Here is a 20759-nt window from a genome sequence, read left to right as displayed (position 1 = left end):
CTGTAATTCCAGCCAATTTAACTGTTTTTTGGAACCAGCCCAATACGAGACTGTGACAATTTACTGGTTCAGAACGCTACAAAATAAAAGAAAAAAATTAAATAGAGCTGCCCAGGCCTTGTTTGTGAAGTCTTGGGTCTGTCTGAAGCAGGGTCTGAGACGACAGGGCAGAGGAGAAACTGATAAATCTCTCCCCTTTGCTAACTATGAAACCATCTGGATTTCCTGTCTCCCTGCCCCAAGCCTTCTGCTGCAAGTAACTCTGCTCCTTCTGCCTCTGTCCATCCGTTCAGGCCTGAGCGCGGGGTAGGACCAATACAATCCTTGACAGGGCAGCTGAAGAATCCTCACGCAACATCCTCGGGCCGACTCGCTCCCAGGCTGCCCCTTTCTGTGCTCTGTCTTGGGTCTGGTAACTGGGGATGCTGGGGCTGAGGAGAGGGTGCATCTTGCAGTCAGGCCCCTCTTGTGCTCTTGTCTCTGTGTTATCTGCCTTATCCTTGGGGGACTCACCCAGCCCCTGAGACCTAGGCCCTGTCACTGTGTCCCGCTCCATGGCAGGGCCTGCCCACGTCTGTCAGACCACTCTAGACTGACAGCCCAGGTGGACTTCTATTACCTGTTGACATCTCCCCAGTCGTTTATTCCTCCCAACCCCACTCCCTCTTACTGGACTAGTGTGATGAGCGGCTCTCCACCCCTGAAGGTTTCTCATGCATTTAAGCCCCCAGATTCATACCCTTCCCAGCCCACCTGCTATTGGGGCCTGCCTCTTGGTGGGCTAGGTCCTACTTGGCCAACCAAAGCACACAGGGAAGTTCACTGGGGTCTCTGTGACTTTCAAGGACTCCACGGGAAGCGGTAAGATCCACGTTGTGCCCCTGGTCTAGCTACAGCTGCCTCAGTCTTCCCTGGATCCAAACCACACTGCTTCTCCACCATCGAGTCTCATGCACCCTTATCCCTGGAACAAACCAGGCCAACCCCTGCCTTTTCAAAGCTCTCAAATCCTGAGAGGTCATAGGGTATAGTAGATAGACAGGCTCTAATGTCACATATCTGAGTTAAATATTGACTCTATAACTGATCCCCCACGGAACCCTGGGCAACTCACTTAACCATCCTTGACTCCCTGTAAAGTGGGCCTACAATCTTCCTGAATTGGTGTAAAGGTTCAATACAATTAGGTGATGTTTTTATCACAAGGTCCAATGCAGAGATGCTGTTGAAGAAAGGCTGATGGATTGTTTCTGCCTCTCTTACCTCCCCAGGTCTCTTCAATTGTTCTTTGGAAGCTTTATCATTGTAACAGAGACAGATTTCAACAAATGCCAAGCTCAGGAGAACTTGTGCTTTGTCAAGAATTCTGCCCAGGCTTCCAGCCCATCTCCAGGGCTCACCTGTGCTGGGTTCAGCCATGGCAACTCCCACGGCCCACTGGGCAAGGAACAGCATTCCCGCAGCGGGGAAATCCTCATCATTTCATGCAGCTCCTAGTTCCCTCTGCCTTCTCCTTCAGTCTTCCAAGATTATAGGAGAGGATCCAAAATATGATTTCATCCATGCCCTGAATTCAGACCCAGTATGTTACGTAAGGTGTTCAGGCTTCATTTGTGCCGTTCCTGAGAATTTCTAGTATTCTAACCACATCCGTTACCCTTGATAATCCCGAGACTAACAAAACTACACTGTGGGTTAACCCAGAGAAGCTCCACGGACCTCCACATGCAGCCTGCTGCTACCTGCCACAGGTGGGAGAACACAGCTTGCCTTGACAAAGGCCTGGCTGTTCTTCCGCTTTTCAGGTTGTAGACAGATATCCATGGGCCTTATCTTTGGACTACAGTCACCGTGAGGGGTCAAGATTAGTAGCCAAGAAGGCAGATTCACCTCTCACTAACCATGCAGCACACACGTGCTGCCCCCCGAGGGGCCGTGGCTCCCGAGCTGCTTGTGACTGTCCATAACTGCAGCATTAAGTGACAGATTTCAATCTGCAAATCCAATTCTAAAGATTCTAAACTCACTTCCAAGTTCATCAGCAGAGTATAGTGATCAATTAATGGTGTCTATTTTGGTCACTTGACAGAGAGGGGCAGTATTTCATCAACAGCCCTGAGGGCCAGGAAGTCAGGCACTAACATCTGAAATCTGACCTCGCCCTGATTCTCTGGAGAATGTGGAAGCTCATACGATGACCAGGACCTGGTAAGTTGATTGTAAAATGGCCCCGATTCTTCCCCTTTCTTTATCCAGCATCCTATCGAGTGGAATCCATTCCTCCACCCCTGGAATCCGTTCTGGCCTCATAACTTGCCCATGGAACACAGTGAGAATGTCAGTTCTGAGCCCAGGCCTGGAGGGGCCTTGCCACCTCTCCTGTGCCCTCTTGGAACAAGCCCAGGCTAGTCCGCTGGAGACTGAGAGATCCCCGTGGGCCACAGCTGGCCCAGTGTTCATTGCTTTATGCCACTGGTCTTTGTGTGTGTTTCCTTGATTTCCTTACACAGCACTATTATAGATAATGGATAAAAAGGGGGGCAATAGATTATATCCTCATGAGTTCTGCCATAACTACTGACCATGAACTTACAATTTTTTTAAAAAGTTACTCTTCCCCCTGTTTGTCTAGCTGATTCAGTCCAAGGCTAGTGCTATAGTGCTTCTCTATCTGTGGGGAGGGAGCAGCTATTTTTTCTAACATTTTTTCATAGTTTTTAGTTTTTTATTTAAACTCTTTATAGATTAATAAGAAGTTGCAAAAAATCAAATAGTACAGGGAGGACCACGTTTTGAGGCTCTGGTTCTTTTTCCAATCCTTTCTGGATTAAATGATTTTATAAAATACAACAGAAATGAATTACAAGGAAAATGAAAAAAAAATTAAGACATATAAAATACTAGCTTGAATTCTTTATTCGATTCCACAGAACAGGTAAAAAGTTATAGAAATGTTTATGAAAATTTCTATATGCTTATTTTCAGTTTGTATATGCATCTCATCGCAGTTCAGTGACAAGCATTTCATGGTCTGGCACCAGTCCATGGACCACACCTAAGTAGCATCACTTTAAGCCCTTCTGGAGATCTTCTGAGATGAGAAATGAAAACTAAGCTTGAGTGTAGCAGGGATAATTTTGGTCTCGATGATCCTATCACAGAGACAGTCTCCTGTAGAGGATATTTTAAAAATATCTTTTACCCTAAGTGCTATAAAAGAGTATTTTTGTGGTTTGCTAACCCTGGATGATGGGAAGAAAAATCATAAAGCATGCTTCCGCCTCTCTACAGGAATTTTCCTCTACTGATTATCACCACCACTGAAACAAATAAGCAAAAAGCACAAACAAAACCAAGGCCATATTGGTACTGAAGGGCAAACATTCCATAGGATTGGTTCCAAACAACGTGAATCAAAAAGAATTTATTACTGGTTAATCTGTCCCAATAGAAGACTGGTTTTTTGAATTGTTTTGTTGTTGTTGTTTTTTAATTCAGTAAACTTGTCTAAGTAAGAGAGACATGTTGACCCAATGAGAGTTAGACTCTAGTTTCCCCCAGCCCCTTTCCTGGACCTTGGGAGTGTGGTACATCCTGACAGACAAGTCCCCTGTTCCTGAGATAACTCAAGATGGAGATACAGTGAAAAACTAGATTGGTTCAAAAGGCAGAAATAGGAGAGGAATTATGAAAGTTTTGTCTGCAGACGAGGGCTACTGCAGTTTGTATCGTACCCGAATTCATTAAGTTAATACCCTGACATCCACATCTACTCCCCTGGCTCTCTCCAGGATGATAAACTAGCTCCACCAGCACCACAAGTCACGTCCCCGGTGAGGGAGAGTCTGGCGTAATGGCAGTGGAGGAGCAGGTAATTTGTGCCATTTTTTTCTCTTTTCTTCCTTGTGCACTTGCCTAATAAATGGATTTCTATTCCCTAAGTGTTACAAAAGAGTATTTAATTTGGCTGGAGCATGCAGAGGGATGAGAGAATGGCCAAGACCATCTGTAAAGTATTAAAATCTTAGCTCAGTTTCACCCTTCGGCAACATCTTTCTGCATACATTCCCACCTCTTTCCAGCCCATTTTCCTCTGAAAAGGCAAATCACGTTTTGCCTTAAATCACGATCATGTTTTAAAAGGATTCAATGATTTCCCAGTGATCTTAGAATGAAGTTCCAAGTCCTTAGAATGGTCTCCATGGTCCAGCACGATTGAGCCCCAAATCAGCACCTCATTGCCATATAACCACCCTCTCCCTCACTCTGGCCCCTGGACACTGGCTTTTTCTCTTTCCTCAAATGCAGTCAAGCTCCTCCCCACTTCTGGACCACCACACGCACTCCCACCCTGGCCCTTTTTCCTCTGAACTTCTCATCTTTCATTTCTCAGCCTTCAACTCCCAGAATAAATTAAACACCCCCAAAACATTAGTTCTGAGCCCTTTAGGCTCCCCCACCCCAGACACTACTCAGATAATTATGTGTGTGACTCCTCTTTAGTACCTTTCTCTATCGCTGGATTGGAGCTCCATGGAGGCAGGGACCGTGTACACCTTGACCATCTCTGAGTCTTCATCACCAGCAGCAGCACTGGTCATTCAATGTATTTCCGGGATGAATGCAAAGCCATTTCACTGCCACTTCTACTCCCAGGTGTGAGAGCCCACAGCCTACCCACTGTCACATTCTGCATTCTAATGAGAGGAAAAGTAGCACAAGACTATTTTCCTCTAGAATTTGAATTCAGATGAACTCAAACAGGAGTACATATTTTTTCTAGGACAAGAAAAAAATTATAAATGAAAAACAAGTTTTCTTGGAAAGCATGGCTAGATAAAGGCATGCTTTAACGTTGAACAGATGAACTTGAACCCTATAGGTTCTTGATAGACTCCTATATGTTAAGAGCGGTAATGACAATACATTATGGTAGTTTTTCTCCAATTCCAGAATCGGGGTGGTCTCCCTGTGGCTGTGGATAAACTAATTAAGATGGCTTTAGGAAAGTTGGTGCAGGGCACGGGAGAAAGGTGGTTCGTGCTGTTTTGACTCCACTGGACTCAAGCCTCCACTGTGACTTTGGCTACTCCTGCTCCCACCAGCTCTCCTTCAGCCTCTCCCGGTTCAGGGGAAAGAGGGTGTATGTTATCGTGCTCAGTTGTTGAGAGAGAAAGAAAGCAAAAATAATGGCAGACTGATGCTGCAGCCACGTGGCTGACAGGGTCTTGGTGCCTAGCCAGGTGTCAGGCCTGAGCCTCTGAGGTGGGAGAGCCGAGTTCAGGACACTGGACCACCAGAGTCCTCCCAGCCGCACATAATACCAATCGGCGAGAGCTCTCCCAGAGATCTCTGTCTCAAGGCTAAGAACAAGATCCACTCAACGATCAGCAAGCTCCGGTGCTGGACACCCCATTCCAAACAACAAGCAAGACAGGAACACAACCCCACCCATCAGCAGAGAGGCTGCCTGAAATCATAATATGCTCACAGATACCCCAAAACACACCACCAGACACAGTCCTGCCCACCAGAAGGACAAGATCCAGCCTCATCCACCAGAACACAGGCACCAGCCCCTCCACCAGGAGGCCTACACAAGCCACTGAACAAACCTTACCCACTGGTGATAGACACCAAAAACAACAGGAACTACGAACCTGCAGCCTGTGAAAAAAGGACCCCAAACACAGTAAGTTAAGCAAAATGAGAAGCCAGAGAAATATGCAGCAGATGAAGAAGCAAAGTAAAAACCCACCAGACCAAACAAATGAAGAGGAAATAGGCAGTCTACCTGAAAAAGATTCAGAGTAATGAGAGTAAAGATGATCCCAAATCTTGGAAACACAATAGAGAAAATACAAGAAACGTTCAACAAGGACCTAGAAGAACTAAAGAGCAAACAAACAATGATGAACAACCCAGTAAATGAAATTTAAAATTCTCTAGAATGAATCAATAGCAGAATAACTGAGGCAGAAGAACGGATAAGTGACCTGGAAGATAAAATAGTGGAAATAACTGCTGCAGAGCAGAATAAAGAAAAAAGAATGAAAAGAATTGAGGACAATCTCAGAGATCTGTGGGACAACATTAAACACACCAACATTCAAATTATAGGGTTCTCACAAGAAGAAGAGAAAAAGAAAGGGACTAAGAAAATATTTGAAGAGATTATAGTTGAAAACTTTCCTAATATGGAAGAGGAAATAGTCAACCAAGTCCAGAAAGCGCAGAGAGTCCCATACAGGATAAATCCAAGGAGGAACACGGCAAGGCACAAATTAATCAAACTATCAAAAATTAAATACAAAGAAAAAATATTTAATGCAGCAAGGGAAGAGCAACAAATAACAAACAAAGGAATCCCCATAAGGTTAACAGTTGATCTCTCAACAAAACTCTGCGAGCCAGGAGGGAGTGGCAGGACATATATAAAGTGATGAAAAGAAAAAAACAAACCAAGATTACTCTACCCAGCAAGGATCTCATTCAGGTTTGACAGAGAAATTAAAACCTTCAGAGACAAGCAAAAGCTAAGAGAATTCAGCACCACCATACCAGCTTTACAACAAATACTAAAGGAACTTCTCTAGGCAAGGAACACAAAAGAAGGAAAAGACCTACAATAACAGACCCAAAACATTTAAGAAAATGGTAATAGGAACATACATATTGATAGTTACCTTAAATGTAAATGGATTAAATGCTCCAACCAAAAGACATAAACTGGCTGAATGGATACAAAAACAAGACCCATAAATATGTTGTCCACAAGAAGCCCACTTCAGACCTATGGACACAGACAGACTGAAAGTGAGGGGATGGAAAAAGATATTCCATGCAAATGGAAATCAAAAGAGAGCTGGAATGGCAATTCTCATAGCAAACGAAATAGACTTTAAAATAAAGACTATTAGAAGAGACAAAGAAGGACACTACATAATGATCAAGGGATCGATCCAAGAAGAACATATAACAATTGTAAATATTTATGCACCCAACGTAGGATCATCTCAATACATAAGGCAAATGCTAACAGCCATAAGAGGGGAAATCGACAGTAGCACAATCATAGTAATCAAGCCTTGGTAAATTTAAGAAAATTGAAATCATATCAAGTATCTTTTCTGACCACAATGCTATGAGACTAGATATCAATTACAGGAAAACTGTAAAAATTACAAACATATGGAGGGTAAACAATACGTGACTAAATAACCAACAGATCACTGAAGAAATCAAAGAGGAAATCAAAAAATACCTAGAAACAAATGACAATGAAAACATGACGACCCAAAACCTATGGGATGCAGCAAAAGCAGTTCTAAGAGGGAAGTTTAGAGCAATACAATCCTACCTCAAGAAACTAGAAACATCTCAAATAAAAAACCTAACCTTACACCTAAAGCAATTCAAGAAAGAAGAACAAAAACTCCCAAAGTTAGCAGAAGGAAAGAAATCATAAAGATCAGATCAGAAAGAAATGAAAAAGAAATGAAGGGAACGATAGCAAAGATCAATAAAACTAAAAGCTGGTTCTTTGAGATGGTAAACAAAATTGATAAGCCATTAGCCAAACTCATCAAGAAAAACAGGGAGAAGACTCAAATAAACAGAATTAGAAACGGAAGAGGAGAAGTAACAACTGACACTGCAGAAATACGAAGGCTCATGAGAGATTACTACAAGCAACTACACAAATAAAATGGACAACCTGAAAAAAATGGACAAATTCCTAGAAAGTACAACCTTCCGAGACTGAACCAGGAAGAAATAGAAAATACGAACAGACCAATCACAAGCACTGAAATTGAAACTGTGATTAAAAATCTTCCAACAAACAGGGGCTTCCCTGGTGGCGCAGTGGTTGAGAGTCCGCCTGCCGATGCGGGGGACACAGGTTCGTGCCCCAGTCCGGGAAGATCCCACATGCCGCGGAGCGACTAGGCCCGTGAGCCATGGCCGCTGAGCCTGTGCATCCCGCAACGGGAGAGGCCACAACAGTGAGAGGACCGCGTACCACAAAAAAAAAAAAAAAACTTCCAACAAACAAAAGCTCAGGACCAGATGGATTGACAGGTGAATTCTATCAAACATTTAGAGAAGAGCTAACACCTATCCTTCTCAAACTCTTCCAAAATATAGCAGAGAGCGGAACACTCCCAAACACATTCTACGAGGCCACCATCACCCTGATACCAAAACTAGAGAAAGATGTCACAAAAAAAGAAAACTACAGGCCAATATCACTGATGAACATAGATGCAAAAATCCTCAACAAAATACTAGCAAACAGAATCCAGTGGCACATTAAAAGGGTTATACACCATGATCCAGTGGGGTTTATCCCAGGAATGCAAGGATTCTTCAACATATGCAAATCAATCAATGTGATACACCATATTGACAAATTGAAGGATAAAAACCATATGATCATCTCAATAGATGCAGAAAAAGCTTTTGACAAAATTCAGCACCAATTTATGGTAAAAAACTCGCCAGAAAGTAGGCATAGAGGGAAGCTACCTCAACATAATAAAGGCCATATATGACAAACCCACAGCCAACATCATTCTCAATGGTGAAAAACTGAAACCATTTCCACTAAGATCAGGAACAAAACAAGGTTGCTCACTATTAGTCAATATAGTTTTGGAAGTTTTAGCCCCAGCAATCAGAGAAGAAAAAGAAATAAAAGGAATCCAAATTGGAAAAGAATAAAACTGTCACTGTTTGCAGATTACATGATACTATACATAGGGAATCCTAAAGATGCTACCAGAAAATTACTAGAGCTAATCAATGAATTTGGTAAAGTAGCAGGATACAAAATTAATGCACAAATATCTCTTGCATTCCTATACACTAATAATGAAAAATCTAAAAGAGAAATTAAGGAAACACTCCCATTTACCACTGCAACAAAAGGAATAAAATACCTAGGAATAACACTACCTAAGCAGACAAAAGACCTGTATTCAGAAAACTACAGGACACTGATGAAAGAAACTAAGGATGATACAAGCAGATGGAGAGCTATACCATGTTCTTGGATTGGAAGAATCAACATTGTGAAAATGACTATACTACCCAAAGCAAACAGATTCAAGGCAATCCTTATCAAAATACCAATGGCATTTTTCACAGAACTAGAACAAAAAATTTCACAGTTTGTATGGAAACACAAAAGACCCCGAATAGCCAAAGCAAGGTGTACAGCTGGGCGAGATGGTTTCCAAGTTATCCTTGGGGATTATTGAGGGACCTATGTAATTGGTAGCTAATATTGCACAGATCAGATAAAAAAGATTATTATCATGCTTTTTGGGGATATCTTGGACTACCTAGAAATTGGGTAACCCTTGGTATTGAAGACAAGAGTATATGAGAGTTGAATACGACTTTATCTGAACATAATCCTAAAAGTATATATGGCCTGGCACATATATACTCCTATGCCTTCCCACTCAACCAGAGTAGGAAGCTCTCTTTTCCTCGAAACAAGCTGCTATTGGCAATCGCATTGGCAACCATTAGCTGAGGCCAGAAGAAAGTCATCTTTTTTTTTTTTTTAACATCTTTATTGGAGTATAATTGCTTTACATTGTTGTGTTAGTTACTGCTGTATAACAAAGTGAATCAGCCATATGGATACATAGATCCCTATATCCCTTCCCTCTTGTGTCTGCTTCCCACTCTCCCTATCCCACCCCTCTAGGTGGTCACAAAGCACCGAGCTGATCTCCCTGTGCTATTCGGCTTCTCTGCTTGACAACCCTGGCCTTGACTTTTTAATAAAACTCTTGATAAACTATTTGTCAATAGTGTGCCCATCTGGAAAACATCTGAAATATGCCTTACAGGGAAGCTCTAAAATGACTGTTTTTTAGATTCTATATATGTGCGTTAGCATTCGGTATTTTTCTCTTTCTGACGTACTTCACTCTGTATGACTGACTCTAGGTCCATCCACCTCATTACAAATAACTCAATTTCATTTCTTTTAATGGCTGAGTAATATTCCATTGTATACATGTGCCACATTTTCTTTATCCATTCATCTATCGATGGACATTTAGGTTGCTTCCATGTCCTGGCTATTGTTAAATAGTGCTGCAATGAACATTGTGCTATATGTATCTTTCAAAAAATGGTGCAGATGAACCTAGTGGCAGGGCAGGAATAAAGGCACAGACATAGAGAACGGACTTGAGAATGCAGGGGTGAAGGGGAAGCTGGGACGAAGTGAGAGAGTAGCATTGACATACATACACTACCAAATGTAAAACAGGTAGCTAGTGGGAAGCAGCCGCATAGCACAGGGTGATCAGCTCGGTGCTTTGTGACCACCTAGAGGGGTGGGATAAGGAGGGTGGGAGGGAGGCTCAAGAGGTAGGGGATGGGGGATATATGTGTACATATAGCTGATTTGCTTTGTTGTACAGCAGAAACTAACACAACATTGTAAAGCAATTATACTCCAATAAAGATATTAAAAAATAAATAAATAAAATAAAATGACTGTTTATCCAGTGTGTGGCTCCTTTTAGAGACAGACCAACAAAGTACCCTGATTGGTTGTCCAAAAAGATACTTTCTAAAATGCTTCTGATGTTTTGTCCATTCCTTCACTATTAAGTCCATGAGTATTAATTTCACATCCTGATAATTTTCAGTCCTATCTGCTTTACAGTGTTGAGGGACGAAAGACAAAGTGGAACAGAGATATTTATTCTTTCATCTACAACTTGAGTGGCTGCTCAATGGCTTTGTCAATAGAGGAATCCCTATAGTCATGCTTCAAGCTTCAATTACTGGGCTTCAGTTAGAACTCCTGCACACACACACACCACACCCTCACCCAGGAATATCCCTCCTCTGCTCCTCATAGCTTCAAGCCCTCCAGGATATACACCATCAATGTTTGTAAACCACTGTTTAAAAAAAAAAAAAAACTAAAACAACAAAACCACTGTTAATGTAGAGAAAAATGAGTACATGTTGAATTCATACTTACTACAATCATTTTAAGTTTTTATTAAAAATTATTTTGTTAAATGCTGGAGAGGGTGTGGAGAACAGGGAACCCTCTTACACTGTTGATGGGAATGTAAATTGATACAGCCACTATGGAGAACAGTATGAAGCTTCCTTAAAAAACTAAAAATAGAATTACCATTTGACCCAGCAATCCCACTACTGGGCATATACCCCGAGAAAACCAAAATTCAAAAAGACACATGCACCCCAATGTTCACTGCAGCATTATTTACAATAGCCAGGACGTGGAAGCAACCTAAATGTCCATCGACAGATGAATGGATAAAGAAGATGTGGTACATACATACAGTGGAATATTACTCAGCCATAAAAAGGAATTAAATTGGATCACTTGTAGAGACGTGGATGGACCTAGAGACTGTCATACAGAATGAAATATATCAGGAAGAGAAAAACAAATATCGTATATTAACGCATATATGTGGAATCTACAAAAATGGTATAGAAGAAACTGTTTGCAAAGCAGAAATAGAGACACAGATGTAGAGAACAAACATATGGACACCAAGCGGGGAGGGTGGGGGTCAGATGAATTGGGAGATTGGGATTGACATATATACACTAATATGTATAAAACATGTAACTAATGAGAACCTGCTGTATAGCACAGGGAACTTTACTCAGTGCTTTTTGGTGACCTAAATGAGAAGGAAATCAAAAAAAGAGGGGATATATGTAAACATACAGCTGATTCACTTCACTGTACAGCAGAAACTAACACAACATTGTAAAGCAACTATATACCAATTTTTAAAAATCTATACCCCAATTAAAAAAAATTATTTTGTTCAACAAAATAATTACATTCCTGCCATGTAATAAAACTGGCCAGTGGTGTACAGACAAACATTTTGGCCAACTCATTTTAGTGAATATTAACAATTCCTCATTACAAGGACCCTCATATTATAACTACTATTTCTGTATAATTTCATAACATTCATTGAAAATAGCCTTTAAAACTGAAGACAAAATAAAACCTATTTCAGGCAAACAAAAGCTGAAAGAATTTACTACCAGTATATCAGTCCTACAAGGAATGTTGAAAGAAGTTATTTGGACAGAAGAAAAATTGTAACAGATGGAACTATAGATCTACACAAAGAAATAAAAAGTATTTTAAAATATTAATATTTCCTTTTTTCCTCATCTTTTAATTTCTCAAAAGATAAATGAATGTTCAAAGCAAAAAAAATAGTAACATATTATGGAATTTTATAATATATGTATATGTAAAATGTACAATCCAAATAGCACAAAGGATGAACAGGAGAATGTAAGTGTTCTGTTGTAAGGATCTTACATTATATAAGAAATGATGTAATATTGTTTCAAAACAGTCTATGATAAGTTAAGGGCATATTATAAACCCTAGAACAACCACTAAAAAATAAAAATTAAATTAAATTAAATAAAACAAAAAATGTAACTAATTAGCCAGTAGTGGACATAAAATGGAATCATAGAAAATCCTTAATTAATCCAAAAAAGCCACAGAAAATGATGACATAAGATCAAAGAGCACATGAAACAAAAGGAAAACCAGTAGCAACATGGTAGACTTAAATCCAACCATATCAATAATCACATTAAATATAAATGGTCTAAACGCATCAAATAAAAGGCAGAAATTGTCAGACTGAATACATGCACAAGACTCAACTATGTCTTGTATACAAGAAACCTCTTTAAATATGAAGACACAGGTATGTATAAAAAAATATGTTAGGCAGGGCTTCCCTGGTGGCGCAGTGGTTGAGAGTCCGCCTGCCAATGCAGGGGACACGGGTTCGTGCCCCGGTCCGGGAAGATCCCAGATGCCGCGGAGCGGCTGGGCCCGCGAGCCATGGCCGCTGAGCCTGCGCGTCCGGAACCTGTGCTCCGCAACGGGAGAGGCCACAGCAGTGAGAGGCCCACATACCGCAAAAAAAAAAAAAAAAAAAAAAGCAAACCATTAACAATAAGAAAGCTGGAGAGACTGTTAATTTCAGATAATGTAGACTCCAGAACATGTGATATCACCGGGAATAAAGAGGGACATTTCAAAATAAAGAGCTAAAGAATTACAAATTTTCAAATCCAGCCCAATTAAAGAGAACTGCCTTATGGGACTGCCACTATCAAGCAACACAACTGAATAGAGTTGAGCCCCATTTAGGCTAGTTTGCACCAAATTTAAAGGACTTGAAAGTGGACTACATACTCCTTTCCTCTTCTAATTGCAACATACATATCTATGTTTGATCCTCTTTATCTAAGTCTGGGAGGATTGCCACTTACCTACCTCAAGTTCCTTTTTCTCCTCTTTTTTATTTCAATTACAACCTCAGTCCAAGTAGTAGTTTAATATCTTGAGTTCCATGTTGTCCTACATACCTTCTGTGTGTGCACCTGTGGAAGAACCTGCAAACTGTCCACCAATATCATTTGATCCTTCTTCCTTCAGTAACAGAATTCCTGGTTCTTACCTGGGAAGACCGGTACCCAGCTGAAGGCTGGTTTCCCAGCCTTGCTTGGCTGTGTGGCCATGTGACTGAGGGCTGCCACTTCCTAGTTGTGCCTTAAAAGGAAAGGGGTGTGTGTGTGTGTGTGTGTGTGTGTCCTAAGTTTCTGTCCACCTGTCTACTGGCTGAGAAGTACTTTTAATAAAAAGTCTGAGATTTTGAATTCTCATTTAAGCATTGCACTGAGTGGGTCTCTGTAATAGCAGCTTAGAATAAATCTCAACTAATATAGTACTTCTTTAACTTTCTTTGCCCAAGAAAATTTGGTAACTTTGCATGGTATCTCAAATTTCTTATGCAAGCCCTGTGTTATCCCGATTTAAAGCAAACAATTAGAACGTGCTATCACTTTTTAACTGGGGACAGGGACTTTGAAAAGAGTATCCAATCCCTACTTTAATGCTTGCTAACTTTGTCTATGATAGAATCAAAGTATTTCTTAAAAAACAGGGCAGTTGATTGATAGTCTTTAAGAAAGTAGAGAGGTTCTATGGATAAATAGTAAATGCAGTTTTTCAGTAAGGGAAAACAATACACATATATAGATTCAAGGGTCAACCTGTGTGGCATGGGATATGCCCTCACCCTTCCAAACCTCTGCTGGTATCTAATCAGTGAAAGAAGAATAATAAGCATGCCTGCTCACTGTACTGCGTGGGATTTCCTAATCACCTAATCATTTGCCTGATCCTAAACCAGCTTTTTCTGGGCTGCAGGCTTTCTGGGCTCTCAGTTCAGCTGCTCCTATTTCCAGCACTTTCCATTTGTTCTCAGGATTTTCCTTTCAGTGGTCCTCATGGGGACACTGCTCCCCTCCAGTCTCTGGATGTTAGGATTAGAATGACTAATGTGAAGAATTGGGTTTCAGAATATTCCGCAAAGCTGGTTCGAGTTCCTGCTGTAGAGTTATTTGAATCCTTCCAAATAGCCAGTGGTGCGTCCTATCCAGCCTCTCAGCCCCTGTGTAGGCCTGGCCCTATCTAACCTCTGAAAAATCTCTTCTCAAGATAAACACTGTCTCAGAATTAAAACCAAGATTCTCAGGAGGGACTGTTGCCTCCTGACTGTTGACTGTTGCCAACATGTTGCCGTACTTAACTTAAGCCATCCCTGGATGGAGAATAATAACCAGGGTTGTGTGGAGACCCATCACTTTGCATTCTATAAAGCTGCTTTATCAGGAACAAGCCCCAGGGTGGCGTTACTTAATAGGAGAGATGCAGAGAGAGAAAGTGAGTTCACGATAACCTGATGCTGCACCTGGCTTCCTACAAGGAGTTGCAAGACAAGTAAAAGTCTTCTAATCTCACCAAGCAGCCAGACTGATTCTGGTCATTCACTAATAGTTTCTGGTCATTAATGGAGGCGTGAGAAAGAAAGTGGGAAAATGAGTGCATCATTGGTACCTACACCCTTAATAGAGATCAAGGAGCTCTTCCAAAGCTGCTCACAGCCCTGTAAGCACACTGAGCCAGAGCGCCTGGTCCCTGGCCTGGAGCCAGGATCAACATCCAAGACCACAAGGAAGATGAAGGACCGCAGATAGGAGACCACGTGTCTTAGACTTGTCTACAAAGCACTCAAAACTCCAAATAAAGAAAATCTGAGTTATCTACCCAGATATTCTGTTCATGTTTATCACATAGCCTTCCATCCAAATATTTGGCACCCTATAAACATATGGAGGTGACTCAAAGTTACCTACCAGCCCAAGAAGAAAAACTGGTAATGTGCCTGCAAAGGACATGAAATAACATTAAGTCAACTTGATTTGGGGTGTAGGTGCTTCTAACTCAACTCGGAATTGGCAGAGGTCAAGCATACCTATCTTGCCTAGATGGTCCCCTGAATCTCTCTTTATTCCTGTACCTGTTATTGAATGTGCTAATGGTCTGAAAAAGTGAAGGACTCACCAAAAAGTACATATCTTTGGTGCAGATATCTTGTTGTTTTATAGAACAGGTTATTGAAGGTTGTATACAAATTGATTCAATAGTAAAATACATGGAAATGGGCAGGTTTGCTTAGAGGAATAACAATCTTATAAAAAAATAACCAACTCTCAATATATTGAGTTTTAATATTAATTTTTATAGCGTATCGTGCTTTCTTTAAACCTTCACAGTTATTTTCTGTTAGTGTGTGGTTCAGCCAAAGGCAAGCAAGGTGCTCTGCAGAGAGGCTTAGTTACAATTTCACAGCAACATTCTACCAGGCAACACTTTCCCTGAGCCCCATTTCCTTCTCCGTGGCCCAAGGGAACTTATGAGATTCCTTCATCAACTGCACAAATAGGTATTGACTATCTATTATAGACTAGACATTGAACTATTATTAGTGATATTATACATGCTCATATAAGGATGGTCCTTCATCTCAAATGACCCAAGACATGTCATGGGGGTTGGGACGTGTGCTCTGGGGGGACCCAGGAAGTGGCAATCACCCAGACTTAAAAGGGGAGGGGGGGGCTAACAGAATGTAGATGAGTTGGGCTTACTCTGGGAAAGAGAAGGATATTATTCCAGCAGGAGCAACAGCTGAGGTGACCCTGAGGGGATAGAGCGTGATAGGTTTGAAGAACTCAAAGAAGTACGGCAGGAATTTAGTGCGGAAGTCAGGGAGCAGTAGGACATGAGGCCAGGTGTGCACAGAGGGGAACGATGCTGCAAAACCCATAAGGGATGTACGGCTGGGTTCCTTAGGTGGATTTAGATCATCCTAGAGACTTCTTCATAGAGAATTGACAGATTTGTGTTTAGGAAAGATCATTTTGACCAAAGATTGCGGCATCCACAGTGGGTGGGACAAGAACCAGAAGGTTAGGAGGGCTGTTAGGGAGACATTGTAGTAATCATGAAAATAAGCAGTGTATGGGGCTAGGTGCAGACAGCCTGCATCTTTTGCTGCCCATCCCCCAACCCCAGTACTCCTACAGCTTAGGGCCCAGCCCAGTGAATGAACCCTGGCATCACACCCTTCCACGCTCCCCCTCTCTAGACTTTGTTAGCGAAACAGCAATTTTGCTCAGTCATAAAAAGGTAAAGACAGTAATAACAACTGTGAAACTAAACTAGGTACGTTCTAAATCTCATGTGAAGTAGACACAATTTTTTCCTTGTAGAGAGGAAAGTTTGAGATAAATAGCAGAGAACTGGTAAATAATTCAGCCTATGACCTTGATGCTTATTGATTCCTGCAGCTGTTTATCTTTCTCTAGGCTACCCAGGGGGAAAAAGAAACCTCCAAAAAACAATTATCACTTAATTATAAAATTGCTTGGTTGGGGAAAGCCTTCTGGTTGGTTGCTGAGCACTCCAAGGGGGTAAGTTAATCTCTGTAAACCACCCAGCCTGACTGAAGCTGCTGCTTAAAATTCCCAACCTCCGCTTCATTACTTTCTGGTACAGATGAAAAACAAAAAAAGAAGACGCACATTGTCTTCTCATTTTCAGATGCTTAGGATGTTTAGCCAATCAGATGACTTAATGGCTGGCGATTTCTCACCTAGGGATTTGAACACTGACGGATTCCATCTGGGGGCACCAGATGTGGTCCACGGTGAGCTCGTGATCCATGCTGGTAGCAGGGGTGGTGGTCGGGATGGTGGTGGTTCTAGTTGCTGTGGTTGCTGTGGATATAGTAATACTTCAGATTGGGCTGAAAAAGGGAAAAGGGAAGGGACAAAAATTTTTGTTTACACAGAAATAATTTCTTCTTCAACCTCAGTTTGGATGAAAGGTAGGGCCCTAAAGCCAGCCCTGATTCTCCCCAGTCATTTCTTGGCGGGCAGAATTTCTCACCACTAGTGTCAACAGCCACCCTGAATCGGAGGCTTCGCCATGTCCGTGGGGAGGGTGAGAGGTTTGGCCAGCTGGGATATTGGAGTCCGGGCTGATAAACTCTTAGCCCAGCTTGCCCTATTCCTTTATATTTATTATCTTATCCCAGTGATCATTAAAATTTCTTGACTAGCAAACAAACAACCCTCTTAAAAATGGCCAAAGGACATGAATAGAAGATACACAGATGGCCAAAAATCACATGAAAATGTAGTCAACATCACTAATCATTAAAAACATGCACATCGAAACCACAATGAGACATACACACCCAATGGGATGACTACAATAAAAGAAAGTCAAACCAAACAAACAAAGAAACAAAAGCATAAAATAGAAGTGTTGGCAAAGATGTGGAGGAATTGGAACTCCTGTGCCTTATATGTGGGAATGTAAAGTGGTGTAGTTACTATGAAAAACAGTGTGAAGGTTTCTCAAGAAATTGAAAATACAATCACCATATTTTCCATTCAGCAATTCTACTTCTGGACAAGAATTGAAGATGGGGTCTCAAACAGATATTCATACACCTGTGTTCAAAGCAGTGTTATTCACAATAGCCAAAAGAAGGAAGCAACCCAGGTGTCCACTGATGGAAGCATGGATAAATATATATAATGGAACATTATCCAGTGTTACAGAAGAAAGAAATTCTGGCACATATAACATGGACAAACCTTGGGGACATTATGCTAAGTGAAGAAAACCTGTCACAAAAAGATAAATATTGTATGATTCCATTTATCAGAGATCCCCAGAGCCATCAAATTCATAGAGACAGAAAGTAGAATGGTGGCTGAGGGGGCTGGGGGGAGGGGTAATGGGGGAATTCTTGTTTAATGGGCAGAGTTTCTATTTTGTAAGATGAAAGGACGTCTGGGGATGGGTTACACAACAATGTGAATGCACTTAACACTCAACTGTACACTTAAAAACGGTTAAGATGTTATTCTATGTTACGTGTATTTTACCACAATTAAAACTTTTTATAGAATGCATGGCTAGCTTCTGGAAATGAGTCATGGTCAGCAGAACAGACACAACTGTGGAGCCCTATCTTGGCTCCACTTCCAAGGGTTGAGTTCCAGGAAGAACTCAAACAAAACTCCTAACTGCTCTCACTGTCTCCCTGTTTCTAAAACGTGATGGGCAATAGTACCTATTTCTTATCTCATTGAGGCGTGGGGATTGGGAGAGGGCATTAAGAGCAAGAAAGATGTCCAATGCATCCTAGAGACCAGCCTCCTGCCTCTACCTGAACCGTGATGGAATAGAGCGGTTCACACATCTCTGCTGGCAAAGGTGCCCGAGTACCTGTTTCTGTGGAAACCATCCCGTCCCTTTCTGTGGCACTTGGCACACACATAACCACACAGCATCATGTATAACCACCCAGCATCCTGGGGAGGGCTGCCGCTCTCCTGCCTGGTAACTGTGGGACGGAGATCTGTGGGTGGGGGGGGACTTGAGTCCACACCCTGTGACCTCGAGCCCAGAGCATGTGCTGTGCTCTCCACCTCCCACCTTCCCTTATGATCGTTCCCCACGTGTGGAATGCCATGAGGTCTTTCTACTACCCTTCCTTCACTCCTGCCCCTTCCCCAGGCCTCCCCTTCTCTGAGCCTCTCACAGAATCATTCCAGCACCCACTCTGACACCTCCTTCCTCCTGTCCCTTAAACCCCACACCCGCCCCTCACAAACTCACTGGCTTCCTTGCAGCTCTTCAGACCCAGATGGCACATCCCACATCTGGGGCCAGGCCCTGACGCTTCCTCTCCTGGGATGATGTCTGGGTGACTTATCTACCCCCCACATACACACACCTGAAATTCTAGTCCATCCCTCCCACCTTCTCTGCAGACAGGAACCCTTGTTTACCCTACTTGTCACCATCTGGTGTGCTTTTTGTTGGTCTCTGCCCAGGAGAAGGTAAGCTCCATGAGGTAGAGGATTTGTCTTTCTCATCATTGGGCCTAAGGGTCTGGCGCACAGTAGGGGATCAAAAATATTTTTGAATGAGTGAATGAACTCCTACAATGTACACAGAGTCCAATATGGAGCTGTGTATAACTTTGCGTGGTTGATGACATACTCTGAGAAACAACAGCTCTGTGAAGTGTTCATAGTCATTATGCAGAAAAAAAGTGTAGCTCTACCCATCTAATCTGGCAAAAACTCAGCTACATCAAGTCAAACACATTTTTTTCCCTTTACGACTTCTGAGGTTACATCGATGTGCACCGCAGAGCTCCAGTGGGTGGCGTCACACGCATCGTTCTCCGAGCAGTTTCCCACCTAGTCAGCTCCGGAGGGGCAGGTGCACACACTCTTGGACATGCTGTGCCGTGTTACTGAGTTCTGCTTCTTCTCCCTGTTCCTTCTTCCTTTCTGGGCTCAAGTTCTCGACTTCTTTATGATTCAGAACGGGGGTCTGACTCTAAAGCTCGTTCTCACGGTAGGACTTTATCCTCACAGAGCCACTCTTGGTTTATTTTATTCCCGTTCACTTGAAGTCTCTGTACCATAGGAGCACTGGATATGTCCCCATCAACACACTCATTCTACCTGATGATCTGGAAAATGGCAAAAAAGTGGAGGGAAGGTGGGCCTGAGCTTCATAAAAATGAAAACCTGCAAACTCAGCGTAGCCCCCTGCCCTGTGTGCTACCTACCGCGTGAAGCAGGAGTTGGTAGGAAAAGTGACCCAGAGCCACGTGCGGGTCAGATTAGGATTTCTGTTCCACCCTCTGATTAGCAGGGAGACCACTGGAGATGCTGGCAGATCCACGCCTGGGGACTGGGCTATGGACCCACAGAGGCACGACAGCCGCACGCTCACACCTCAGAGCCAGAGCAGACATCCACGCTCCCTGCCCCAGGAGGACGTGGGGCCTCACTTGGCCCCCATCCCCACCAGCCCCTCACAGTGGTCAGCGGCAAGCCTACTAGATGGCAGTCTCATGTCAGCGGTGACCAAAGAGGCAGCAGCTGAGAGAGACGGACTGGGCTCCATCACCAGAAGCTGAGCGCTCGCTCTGCATCTAGCGCCATCAAAAGCGTTTTCATGCCTTATTCGTTTGGTCTGTGTGACAACTGTGAGGTACATCCTGCGTCTCTACCTTACAATCTGAGTACTGAGACTCAGAGAGCTCACGGTCCCACGGCCAGCGCTCCTGGCTGGAGGGCAGTGCCCACAAGAGCACGGCAGTGTCCGAGGGAGAGTGTGAAGTGGGGGAAGCAGGGGGGCAAGCAGTGGGGCAAGCAGTGGGGGAGGGGAAGAAAGCAGGGATTGACCAGTTATGTGAGAGCACGGAACCTGTCTCCAGAGGACAAGAGACCACTAGGAA

General features: G+C 42.6%; 1 protein-coding gene across 14 annotated transcripts in view; it reads right to left on the bottom strand.

Moving 5' to 3' along the window:
* The window catches only part of NTM (neurotrimin), a gene marked incomplete at its 3' end in the record, with an annotated part of 1328870 nt that overhangs the window by 1060571 nt on the left and 247540 nt on the right, over positions 1–20759 (bottom strand). For 10 of the 14 annotated variants that reach the window (XM_079930756.1, XM_079930747.1, XM_079930749.1 and 7 more), the window contains one exon: positions 17076–17228. The exons of 2 other annotated variants lie outside the window; for them this stretch is intronic. Of the gene's footprint in view, positions 1–4506; positions 4886–17075; positions 17229–20759 lie in introns of those variants that run through there. 2 more of the 14 variants (XM_079930752.1, XM_079930745.1) reach the window with 2 other exon arrangements.

This window comes from Stenella coeruleoalba, assembly GCF_951394435.1.
Source record: "Stenella coeruleoalba genome assembly, chromosome: 8".
Taxonomy (NCBI): Eukaryota; Metazoa; Chordata; class Mammalia; order Artiodactyla; family Delphinidae; genus Stenella; species Stenella coeruleoalba.
This window is presented reverse-complemented; position numbering and strand designations above follow the sequence as displayed.